A 12,828-nucleotide genomic window follows, 5' to 3' on the forward strand; every position below is an offset into this window, starting at 1 on the left:
AAAAGCAAAAAAGTGTTAGCATACAGTGTTGATGAGGATGCAGGGACACTCTGCATCCTTTGAGAAAGTAAACGAACATTTCTCAGATTAAAAGCACACATACATACCTTTCTGCCCAGCAATCCAACTTTAGCAAACCTATCATATTGAAGAAATTAAAATACTAGTACAAAATGTTCTTTGAACAGAAATATTTATGAACACAATACTTGTACAGTACAAAAAACCTTAAAAAACTTAAATAGCCATCAATAGAAGGAATTATATAACCATTTAAAAGGAAGTATTTAACAATTCCTCTTGAGGAATTTGTTACAGAGAAGCACATATTACAATTTTGCAAAAATGAAATAAAGCAAAAGCCCGAAGCCACCCTCCGTGTGTGTCTGTGTGTACGTCGTCTATAGCAGCATGGGAAAAGGCACGGAAGAACATACATCAACCTGCTGCCATTTATTAGTGGAGGGAAGAATTTTTTTTCTCCCTTGAATTGCTTCATTATTTACAATAACTTTATTATCTTTTTTTAGTGTTGGGAGAGAAATTTAAGATAAATGGTTGGGCGGTGGTGAGGAAGAGACACTGTCAAGGAAGATAGGAGGAATCACTTGCAGGGAGAACCTGAAGACTCCAGTTGGGGGTTTGCAGAAAGCAAAAGCCAAGGGGTCTGGTCTGGGCTCTGAAGCGGGGTGGGGTGGAGCAGAGTCTGGGGGTGGCACGGTCATTGTTGAGCCACCTGGCTATTTTAACTCAATGAGCTTAACTAGAGCATCCATTGAGAAGGCCAGAGAGGATGGTGGAGCACTGGGTAGTAGCCTGTAGCAAGAGGAATTTAAAACATTTTACCATAAAGAATAACTGCCCCCAAAATATTAGTGGAGTGAGGTTCTCAAGGTTATTTTGAAGAATTCGGTGAGATTCACCTGAGGAAATTAAATTAATAACACTCAGCAGGAGGCAACTGGCATTGTTGTCCGAAAGAGCTTTACCCGTACCGTCTCACTGATACAAGGTACACTCCTATGAGGTAGGTATGATTATCCCCATTTTACAGAGGAGGAAACTGAGGAATAGCGGGGTTCAGTAACCCGCCCATGGTCATGCAGGTGGGAACAGGAGTCTTCCGGCTCTGAAGTCCTGGCTCTTGGAAGCCACACTAAAGGCTGTGTCCAGGCCGGGCGCGGTGGCTCAAGCCTGTAATCCCAGCACTTTGGGAGGCCGAGGCGGGTGGATCACGAGGTCAAGAGATCGAGACCATCCTGGTCAACATGGTGAAACCCCGTCTCTACTAATACAAAAAACTAGCTGGGCATGGTGGCGCGTGCCTGTAATCCCAGCTACTCAGGAGGCTGAGGCAGGAGAATTGCCTGAACCCAGGAGGCGGAGGTTGCAGTGAGCCGAGATCGCGCCATTGCACTCCAGCATGGGTAACGAGCGAAACTCCGTCTCAAAAAAAAAAAAAAAAGGCTGTGTCCTTCCAGGGCGCAAATCTGGACGGAAATATTACAAATCTGGACAGAAGTATTACACTCTCCTCCCCTCACCCCGTAGGGCTGGAGCGAGGTGAAAGCGCCTTCTCCGTGCCCCTGCTGGGATTGCCAGAGTTCGGCGGGCGCCGAGCTGAGGTTCCTCTCTCCCGGGGTTGGGCAGGGCTGGGTTCACTTTCCTCCCTCCAGCATTCGGGTTTGGGAGCAGAGGCTGCCCAGGCCTTAACCTCAAAAGGGTCCCTGTGGGGGTTTTCTCTACTGTTCTCTCGGGCGATGGAGGGGTTGGCGGGGGGGAACCACAAGCTACAGAATTACAAAGTTCCCAGACTCCCTGGCCCAGGGAGGTACAGTGAGTGACTTAGGGGTTTGGGGGCGTGGGAGGGGTGCCTTCCGGAGCCCCACAGCTGGCGTCCTCAGCCGCTCCTTTCCATTCCCGCCCCCACCCCTCCCATTCCCTCCCACCACCTGGTTTTTACGTCTGGAGCGGGGATGGGGGTCGTGGGTGGGGGTGCTCGATGGGGAGGAGATCAACGGTTGGATTTCCCTTGGTAGGTGTTCTGAGAGGCCAGGAATCCTTCCCTCGTGTGCCCCTTCCTGGGTCGGGGCGGTGACAGTGCCAGAGGACCGGCCGCCGGCGCTTCAGAGCTTGAGCTCGTGTATTGGAGGGAAAAGTAGGGGTGGCGGGGAGAGAATGGTTGAATGCTTTCCTGGTATTTAAGGGAGAATTCGGCAAGGGGGAAATCTCTGGCTCCATCTTTGCCTGGCTTATCGGATTTCCTGGGGTGGGCTCCGAGAGGGCTGGGGGCTGGCGCTACTGCCAGCGCTCGGGCTTGGTCCCCTGCGGTCCTGGCCCTCTGGGGTTCTGATTACAGTGGAAAGATCTCTGGATCCGCAGAAGGAGAATCTGTGTTGAGGTTCTTGTGCTCATTTGCTTCTCTGAGGGCCTGAAAGAAAATAAGTCCCCAAATCATCTTTGTCCCTTAGCTCTCGCCCAGGGCTCTATCTCCATCTCCAACTTTCTCCGTCTTCTCCTGTGTTTCAGATGATCACCCACCTCTCTTCCCTTGTAACCCTACTTCGGAATCTTTTTTCCCTGTCGTTTCTCCCCGTGTCCCCCATTTTCCACGCTAGAGTCCTTTTTCTCTTGCCAGTTTCCTCCCTCCCTCCGATTTCCCTTCCCACTGGCCCTGGAGTTCCTTGGGCCCAGGGTGGGCTCTGGGACTGGCCTGACATGTTCACAATAAGGACGGTCAGGCATTACACTCAAGTGAACTACCCTGCCTTGAACCTACTCGATCAGGGGATGTGATGAAGAGGTCCTTCTCTAATCCCAACAGCTCCTCAAAGGCTCGAAGCCAGCCTGAGTGGGCCACTTGGAGAGCCACGGGCGATGTGAAGACACGGAAAGGCTGCTTCGACGTGGGGAGGAGGTAGGTATGACGATGTCCTCCGTGCCTGAAGCCCACTCCGTCCCACTCCCAATACTCCCACCGCTTCATCAATGAGGCATGCTCGCCCTGGTTAATTAATGTCACCTCCCCGAACTGCCAACAAGGCTAGCCGCTTTGCTGCTTAAAAACGATAACATCAACGAACATATGGAGATGCCATCATGATTAAACAGCAAATTATAGTCGAAGACGGCGCGATAATAAGCTAAACAATCACCACAAGAAGTAGAAACGTTTTCTAACGCGCCAGTTACGGAAGCCTGCGTTTCCAAGACTGCGGCCTTGAGTTCCCGGGGATGTCTCCATGCGCACGTGAGCGTGGTCCTCGGCTCGGGACAGGCGAGGGAGCCCCAGACAGGACGACCAGTTTTGGAGAATCCCAGGGTGATCTAGGACTCCGCGGCGTGAGTGCTTGGAAGGGCGTGGAGCGGCTGGGGGAGGGGATAGGACGCCCTTTCTCTAGGGCGGCCCCGCCTGGGAAGCAGTTGGAACCGCAGTAGGAGCCCGGGGTTCCTAGAGAAGAACCCTGTTAGGAGAGCAAAAGAGCCCGCGCTCCCAGTCCCCGCCCCTTAGTCCCTTCTGTCCCTCCCTCAGCCTCGCCTCTTCCTAGATCTTGCAGGAGATTGATTTCTGAGTAGGAGGCCCTCGCTGCTACAGGAGAGGCGTCCTCTGTGGGTCTTGGGGGTCTCCCTTCTCCCCAAAGTCGGAGCAGAAGAGCTCCTGCCTTTTATTTTGATAAGCAATGGGCTTAGTTGTGAGCACTCGTTTGCCCCCAATTTGCAGAGGAAAAGATACTGTTAGGAGCGGAGTGCTATGAAGGCAAAAATGGAGAATATCCTCCCTTTTTATCCTGGTTCTCCTCCTCCTCATTAAATAGATTCGTATTTAAGATAGGCACAGACATTCTAATTTGAATTCCAGGGGTTGAACTCCGGTTAGAATCATCCTATTTATATGTAGACCGAAAATAACCATTGAAACGAAACCAACAAAATGCAGCTATTTTCCTAAACCCCGAGCGTTTGCTGGTGGGTGACCACCCCGCGCAGGTAGCGCGGATCAGCTTTGGTTTTGACTGAGAACCCGGGATCGACGGAGGAGGGAACTGGGTGGAGGGTAGCGAGCGAAACGATTCCCCGGAGTGGCCCGCGCGGCGCGTGCGTGACCGCGCGGCCGTAATACATGCTGCCATTAAGAATCGGCGCAGCTTCCAGCGCTCCGGGCTCAGGGACCCATGCGTTGCTAGAATTCAATTCATAGGGGGAATGCAGATTGGGCTGCGACCCACTGGGTTTGATTTATGAACTGTTACACTAGCGATTGTTCACACATTGCATTTCAGAGCCCGGGCGCACCCTCCCCCCGGCGGGCTGCGGACTTCTCCGTGCGGGAACCTGTTGCAGCCTCCTCGGTCTCCCTTCATTCTCCTCCCTCCCCCACACACCTCGGGAGGTCCTGCAACTTCCTCCCACAGCCACCTTCTCCAAGAAATCAGATTTCGATTTCTCTGAACACAGAGACCTACACATAGTTCTCCCCTCCGCACCCCCCCCCCCCAACCACCACCACACGCACACTCCAGGCCTGCAGCCCCCGGACCCGGGTCGCCTCTGCCCCTGTTTACTCCGGAATCTTTACTTCTCCGTGAGGCCATGCGGGGCCTATAAATAGGAGAGGTGGAAGCAGCCCTTCTGCCTGATCAATAGGGCCCGTCTCCTCGCCGTTTCAGCCGAGCTGTCTTATTAATTATGAAAGGATTCGCCTGATCCCTGCCAGGGAACACAGCCTCTCGGCCCCTCTGCTGGAGCCCTTAATGGCGGTTCCTTTGCAAGCTGCCTCTGGCCACCGCAGAGGAAGAGGCGAATCGTGGTTAGGGCCGGGCCTGCTAGGATCGTGGTTAGGGCTCCGATCCGCCTGAGGCAGGGGCAGCCGGCCGGCCACTGACATTGTCTGCCTGTGTGAGCAAGCCCAATTCCTCTAAACCTCAATTAGTCTCTGCTTTGTAATTGATTAATTTAAAAACAGCTTTCATTTTCTTTCTTTCTTTCTTTTTTTTAAAGGAAGCAGGATTTCGGAGAAGTGGTCAAGTGGCGTTAAGTGAGGAGGGTCTGCTTGAAGGTGGCAGTTGTCCAGCGGCTTCCTGAACAGGTGAGCTTATCACCTGGAATCATATGCCCCTTCAGGTACCCCGAGAACTGGGCCAAGAAAGCAGGGTTGGGGTAGGAAACAAACGACACCTCCATTTCAAACAATAACTTTTATTTTATACTTCTCTCTACTTTGTAGCAAATCTGGTTTTTTGCTGAATTTAATTTATAATAAACTTTTAAAATTACATCTCTCTCTTTTTTTAAAATCAAGGCTCTTTTATGTCAAAATCTTTTTTAGCTATATTTAGATTAACATTTAACATTCCCCTCTTGTGATCTATACCGTTGGATATTCAGGTATTACTGTGTGTGTAACAGCTAAAACAAGAGGGAGGAGGGAAAATAAAGGCAGTGGACTTGGACGGATGCATTAACAACAGTAGATAACGCTAACGCCTCAGTGACCATAGCAGCATGTCTTCTGAAAGCCTTTACTCTTACCCCCGAGATTTCCTCAGCCCCTTCCCTCTCTCCCTCCTATCCGAAACGCAAAACCAACAGTCTGTCCTTTCGCTTTTCTTGAGGAGAAATGTGCAGTGGAAATGATCAAAACAAGATACTCTGGAAGAACGACGTGAGCGTGAATTTTTCACCGTATGCTTCGCCCGTGGACATCTCTCTTGAATTTATTCCCCTGGCCTTCTCCTCTCCTCACCTTCCTGTTAGGAGGAGCCCATCATTTTTCATGGTACTAGCATGATTATAGTAGGTGGCCCAGGGCCGTTCCTGAGATTCTTTTGCCAAACAAAAAAAATTTAATAATAATAAAACTGAAACATGGGGTGGGTTTGCCGTTTTCTTATCTGTGTGTGAAGACGGACTAAAGCTGAGGTCCGATTTTGGCTGTGCTTGCTTGCTCACTGATTGGGAACATTTGGCAAATAAAACACAAAAAATCAAACGAAACGAAAAAGAGAATCAGGATTTCCCACAATCCTATATGAATGTTTCAGCATCACAGAGAATCACAACGTCCCCAAAGAACGAATGGATCTTCCTCTAGATTTCCGGGATCATGGAGTGAGTGTGGGTGGGCGCGCAGGTGGAGCTGGCCCCGCGCTCAGAAGGAAAGCCAGGTCGCTAAAGCTGCCGAGAGAGACACCAGGAGCACGGGGAGCGCCGGGAGCAGGGACCCCGCCGCCCCGTTGCCGCTGCCGCAGAGTTCGAATAAGCTGCCTTGGATGTTGAGGTTTTTGGATTCTTTTCTCAGTTTATCCCACATATCTTAAGGGCTGTGACCGTGCAGCTGTGGAAATCCTCCCAGTATCTGGTGAGGAACAGAACAAAATGGAAGTAGGTTCACTTGGGGAGCCTGGAGGACCCCGGGCCTGCGCCCCAGCGCCTCCCCGCTCGCGGCCCCGGAAGCTTCCCGGGGTGTCCCCTCCCTACCTCCTCTTCACCGCCCTGGCCCCTGGGCTGCGAGAGGTCGGGACTCGCGGGACCTCCGCCCACCCCAGAAGCGGCTGTCTAAAGCGGGTGTGGGGGGGGCGCCCCCTCCTGCCTGGTTTTCCCTTCCAGATGCCTGGAGAGGACCCGGCAGCCGGGAGCCGGGTCGTGCACCCGCTGCGGCGCGCTGGCACCTCGGCCTCCGCAAACAGATTGCTCGCCCTCCTAGGGGAAAGCTAGGAAAACAGTGCTAAGCCTCGCAAGCTGCCGCCCATTAATGCCTCTTAGCTTGCAATACGGGTTACTACCTCTGAGCACCGCCCTCCCCTCGGGGCTTCTTACATTCTCCTCCCTCTCTCCCTCCACCCACTACCTCTTCCTTTTGTTTTCCGTTCTCCTGATTTTCCCTTTCTTTCCTCTTCCATTCCGTCTACTTTCGTCTCTTCTGTTCCTCTTTCTCCTCCTCTGGTCTCCACAGACCCCGGCTCGGATTCGGCCTGGAGATTCTTGCTTGCCTCCCTCCTCCCCGGGGTCGGTGAGTGTTAGTGGCCGGGCACCTGGGCCCTGCTTCGTAGCCTTCATCTGCTCTTGCAAATCCCAGTGCCCCAGGCCTGAGAGTTGGCTCCCTCCTCTTTCAACTTCACCAATCTTTTTCGTGGGCTTGGGCGCCCCGGGGCTTCCTCCCCACAGCATTTAGGGCGCCAGCCCCCAAGGCTGGAACTGCGGGGAGGGCGTGGTGCCACCGCAGCTAACCCTCGAGGATCTCCCCCCCGCCCCCCACCACACTCGGTCCGCCTCTTGCTGTCAGTTTCCGGAGCCCTGCGCCTAACTCAACCACTTCCTCCTCCCAGGCTCAGCTCCTAGACCCGCCTCCACAACCTTCATCCAACCTGTCCCTTTTGATTGTCCCCTTTTCTTCTGAAAACCCAAAATAGATCCTGAGACTAAATATAATTCCAACCCGTGATCGATTACTGGGGCGCTGTCTCCTTTCAGAGCTGGGTCGATCTGTGCCTCTCTGTAACTCCGGCCTGGCCCCCGCCTCCCCCGGGACCAGAGCACCAGATCACTGGCGCCTGCCCTCCACACAGTTAGGTTGTATTTTCTCCTCTCTCTTCCTTCTGCTGGCTGCCTGGACTGTGAGCACGTTGAAGGCAAGCACCGTGTTGATTTATGAGGACTGGAGGGACTGTGGCATAGGGTTTCCAGGTTTCTGAACTTGTGAGAAACAGCAAACTTTGGACATCAAGAGGCCCAGAGAGGACAGCTCTCCTGTAGAGCATCTGTGGAATTGCACCTGGCAAAGGATTCCTAAATTGCTCTTTTCTTTATGCATGCCCACATGGGGACAGGGTGCTGAGGGACCTGGTAGAGAAGGACAGACTCCACCTGGGGTTGGGCAGAGATGGGCTTCGGCTAGGTGTTCAGCAACCAGCTCCCCCAACTGAGTAGAGCCAGGACCTAGCTGTGGCCTGTGACCTCAGGGAGGAGTTCTCACTTTCCTGTTTTCCAAGACCAAAGTTCTGCTTAAAAATTAAAATAGCTTGGAATAAACAAGTTCCAGCAATTGACAGAGGATTTGGGAGCTGCTCTATGAGCAACCTTTTGTTATCCTTATAGATAGATTCTTATCCATCACCAGATTTTTAGAATTAAATGCCTTTGTCACTTTCAGGATAGGAAAGACTAGGCACTTAGCTGCTTTGGCTACTAGTAGGCACTGGGGCATTTAGGAAAGAGAGTAGCCAAGTTGGAACCCATTTAATGTATCAAAGCCTAAACAAATATCCCTCCTTCCACCAGTCCCCTTTCCCCCAGTTCGGGAGAGAGGAAAGACTTCATAGTATACAAATGATGGCATAGAAAATGGTCACTCTAACCTCAGGGAATAAAGGACATAACTTGCCTTGCCTTTATTGGAAGCGTTATTGTTGGGGTTGGGGGAACACAGCTGATTTCTGCAAAATAAAAGAATGTGTGTTGCAGAGGATGGGGCCATTTCTAAGGTCTGCAGCAGCTAAATTGCTGCAGGTTCACTGCACCAGGGCTCTGCTGGTTACCTTATTGCCAGTGGGAGCAGTGCTTTCCAGCCAAGCTCTGAGAAAACACCAGTGGGCCTGGCTAGGAAATCCTACCCATCTCTCTCTACCTTTGAAGCTGTCCAGGTCTGGGGAGCCTGTGCAGATATGCAAAGGGGCAAGGGAAACAAGGAGGGTGGCTATCCCAAACCTTGGAATCTGCTATAAACTCAACAGCGACTGTCACTGGACCATCACCTGGACTTACTCTTTTTGGATAAAGTCACTGGCACACAATAAGATATTGTTTCAGCTTCTCTCCTAGAAATGGGAAGGGACACCCATGTTTTCTTGCTGTACCAGCATTTCCTTGGTGTGTATTAGAGGGTGGTTTATCAAGGGAAATGAACAGAAGAGATGAGTAACTTTCCCTTCAGGCAAATATAGTATTACCCCAAACACTCCTCAAATCCAAGCCAAATGTTCTTCATAGAGTACGTGGCAGGTCACTCTTTCACACAAGAGGAAAGAATGACAAAGATTACTTCAAGGCAGAGAGATTTTGCAGCACCAAGAACTGGTGGCAACTCTCCATGCCCCTTGCCCTGGGTCCCAGCAAGTTGGACTTGCGCACCCCATGAGGCTGCGTAGAGCTGGAAGTGAGTCTATATTGAAGGATCCTCCTCTATATCACACACTGAGCTGTGGGATTCCCTTGGGAAGTGCAGGTTCTAACCCGGGGGCCTAGTCCTAGGCCTGGAGCAGGGAGCCAGAAGGCAAGAGGGAGAGGATTCGGATTCGCGCTGGCGCTGAACGCTGAGCGCAGGCGGGGAGGCTAGGCACTCTCTGACCTCAGCAGCGCCCCCCAAATCGAAGCCAGCCGGCCAGAGAGGACACTTACGTGCACACGGTCTTGATGTTCGTCTTGTCGTCCAGGCCCTGCGGGTAGTTGGCCATGCTGTCGCCCAGCTTGAGCAAACAGTCCGAAAAGCCCTTGAAGACCGCATCGCACTTGCCTGCTGCTCTCACGGCCTGCACCAGATACGCTGCGGGGAGGAGGGAACACGGGTCAGCAGCGCCACGACTCCGCCCTGCCGCCCCACTGCCCGCCTTGGCAACCCAGGCTCCCCGCGGCCTCCTCACTAAGGGCGGCCTCCCCCAACGCCCAGCCTCGGGGCGCGCCAGTGATAAAGGTGAATAAAAGACTTAACCCAGGAATGCCCGACCTGCAGCGCCGCGTCTAGTGCAGATTGTCAGTGTGTGAGCAGGTGTGGGTGGGTGGGAGGTAGGTGAGTCCATTTCTTTCCTTCAGCTCGCTCCCGCATCTCGCTCCATATCTTTTTCTGTTTCCATCGCCCCCTCTTCTCACCTCCCTCATCTCTTTTATTTCTCTTTCTCCTCACTCCCTCCTTCATCTCCCAACACTTCCCCAGCAAGCCCTTGTCACAGCTCTCGCAAAGCGATCTTCCATTTTGAGGTGACAGAAGGGGTCTGGGCTGCAGCGTGCGGGGGCGAGAACGGGGTGGGGAGACGGCAGGGCGTGGGGTCACACAGCTGAACCCAACGCCACATCAACAGAATAAGCTTCAAGCTTGGCGCTCGGTCCTTGGTGGGCGCTCAGCAAACACTGCTGAATGAATGAATGAATAGAGTCCCAGGAAGCCACCAGCAGTCACCGGAATGGATTGTTTCATTATAAAACCGATTGCCTACCGTGGACTCTGTATTCCGAGTGAGACCCTCGGATGCACCCTCTCCCGCCCCACTGGGAAGAGGGCAGTCTAGGCGTCCTGAGACTAGGCGCGGGTGACGAGTGGTCTGGAGCGGACAATGCCCGAGGCCGGGCGGGGTCACGGAGGAGTCTGCCCGCGTCACCTCCACAAAGGCCAAATCCACGAGTCTCGAGCCTCCTCTCCTCCTCCTCTGGCCGCCACTCAGCTCCCCACACACCCTTAATAACCCACCCGGCCGCCGAAAAGCCCGTCTCCACTCGGGACAGCAGCCTGGAGAGGCTGTTCTTTTCCAGGTCCCAACCTCGCTGCTGAGAGCGAGCTCGCCGCCGCCTGGGCTCCCGGCCCCAGCTCAGGGCTACCGGCAGCGAGGGGGCAGGGATAAAAGCTGGGCGGGGGCGGCAGCGGAGGAGGAAACGCTGGCCGCACGAAGGTCCCAGCCCTTGGCCTCAGGGCGGCCAAACCCCGAGGCGCCGGACTGGAGAAACTGGCTCCAGGCTGTGGGCGCGCGGCGGTGGCCTTCTCTTCCCACCATGAGGCCAACGAACCTGGTTGGAGGCTGAGTACCTGGCGGCCCAAAGCACCCCTGGCGCGGGGAGGGCGCCAGAGAAGCACAGATCTACCGCGTTAGGGCGGGGAAAGAGGGGTACATCTCAGAATCGAAATCCGCACTGGCGCCCACGACCCTGGGGCACCGGCCTGGTCCTCTGCAGCGTTCTGGCGGCTGCGCCGGTGTGTGAATGTGTCCCGGGAGGACCGGACACCTCACTCCCCCAGTCCCCCACGCGGCCGCCTGTCACCGATCGCCGGGCCAGGCGCCGAAGAGGAAGGTGACCGAACCCGTAGCAGCCTGCGAGAGCGTACCGTTTGCAGATTGCTGCAGGAAGAGCGAGGCGGGCCTTGCGCTTTTTAATCCGGAACGGGAAGCGCTGGGGAAGGGACCAAGGTTAACTTCGACCTCCGCTGGGGCAGATACGTAAACCCTTCTTAAACCTCCCAGTTCACCTTACACCGAAAATTAAATACCCTTGCGACGACAATACTAACAAATCCAACACTGAAGTAAAATCTTAAGAATAAACGAATCTTTGTTATAAGAGAACTCGTTCGAAATGGAAATACACCCCACACATCTTCCTCTATAACGCATGTCACAAACACAGCTTTGATGCGAAGAAACGAAATAAAATAAAGTCCAATCTCCTTGTCCACGTCTCTCCTCACTCCTTACCTACACCCCCAAAACTCAGTGGCGAAAGAAGCCCCTGAAATGCATTGACTTTTTTAAGGGGAATTGGGGCTCGCCGGGGGGGCGGGAGCGCTCTAGTCACGTTACCGTCCCAGGCGCTGCTGGAGAAGACCCTGCACACCGCGCATGTGTGAGTGTGTGCGTGTGTAAAATAAGAAGTCTTGAACATTTCTCTTTTGCAACTGTGACTCCTTGGACTTTAGCCTTCTCTGGAGGCTGGGAGGCTGCACGCGGGATGGATTTTGCAGGCGCACGTGTGCCAGTAGGTTGCAGTCCTCTGTCCCTCGCTGTCCTTCCAAAACCCCGCTTAGATGAGGCTCTGGCGGGTGACCGTTGATGAGCTGCTGTGGGCTCTGCCAGCTGCTGTGTGAACTTCCTTGTGGTTTTGTTTATAGAGGTACAGTTAGAACTGCCTCGGTAATGGTGGACTGCCTCGGTAATGGCGGTCTGCCTCGGTAATGGCGGTCTGCCTCAGTAATGGTGGACTGCCTCGGTAGTGGCAGACACCCTTCCCCGCACAGAGCTGGACCATTCTGGTTCCAGCTGCACTTGCTGCAAAACTCTCAATCCAGAGCGTTTCAGATTGCTAGTCTTTGTAGGGGTGGGACCCACGAGCCAGATCCCCTGGCTCCCTGTTTCAGCCGCCTTTTGTGCAGTTGAATGGGTGGCTCTGTCTCCCAGGCATTCCAGGCGCCAGTTGAAATGGCTGCCCAGATTTATGTGAGTTTTTGTGGGGGGACCTGCTGTGCTGGCTGAAACCATCGTGCTAGAAACTCGTGGGGCTTTTTAGCCTGGGAATCTCCTGGTCTGTGGGCACTAAAAACTTTGGAAATGCAGTGATCACTCACCCTCTGCATTGTTCTCACTGGAAACTGCACTCCAGGGCTGTTCCTATTTGGCCATCTTGGATCAATACCATAACTTTGCATTTTTTAATTAACCAAGGATATAATATATTTACTTGGGAACCCCCCAATTTACATTTTCCATTCCAGCTTCAGTGGTGCGCTGAATCCTGTGAATTCAAAGAACATGTATCTGTCTGCTGCTGTGTACAAGCATTTTGCAAGATACTTGGGGTATAAAAATGAGTAGATCTGGTAGCATGTTGTTCTGGAGAAACTGATATTCTAGCCTGAGAGACAAAAGTTTAGATAGAAGCATTCATTGTGCTTTGGGAGGTACTGCCATGGGATGGAATATAAGCATGAATGGAATAAGAGTGTCTGTTCTTGGCACTGTTTCAGAGATGGGAAGGGCTGTCTGAGCTGAATTTCAAAGAATGATGTGAGTAAGTTTGGAAAAAAGAACAAAGGTGTGAAAAAGCACAGTCTATGAGCAAGAACATCAAGCATTT

General features: G+C 53.0%; 1 pseudogene; it reads right to left on the bottom strand.

Annotated features, from left to right (window-relative positions):
- Nucleotides 1-5,172: 5,172 nt before the first annotated feature.
- Nucleotides 5,173-12,328, bottom strand: LOC135271297 (uncharacterized; annotated as a pseudogene).
- Between the last annotated feature and the right edge of the window lie 500 nt (nt 12,329-12,828).

Source organism: Aotus nancymaae, unplaced genomic scaffold (genome assembly GCF_030222135.1).
Source record: "Aotus nancymaae isolate 86718 unplaced genomic scaffold, 86718_ANA_hifiasm-v0.15.2.pri h1tg000076l, whole genome shotgun sequence".
In the NCBI taxonomy this organism is placed as follows: domain Eukaryota; kingdom Metazoa; phylum Chordata; class Mammalia; order Primates; family Aotidae; genus Aotus; species Aotus nancymaae.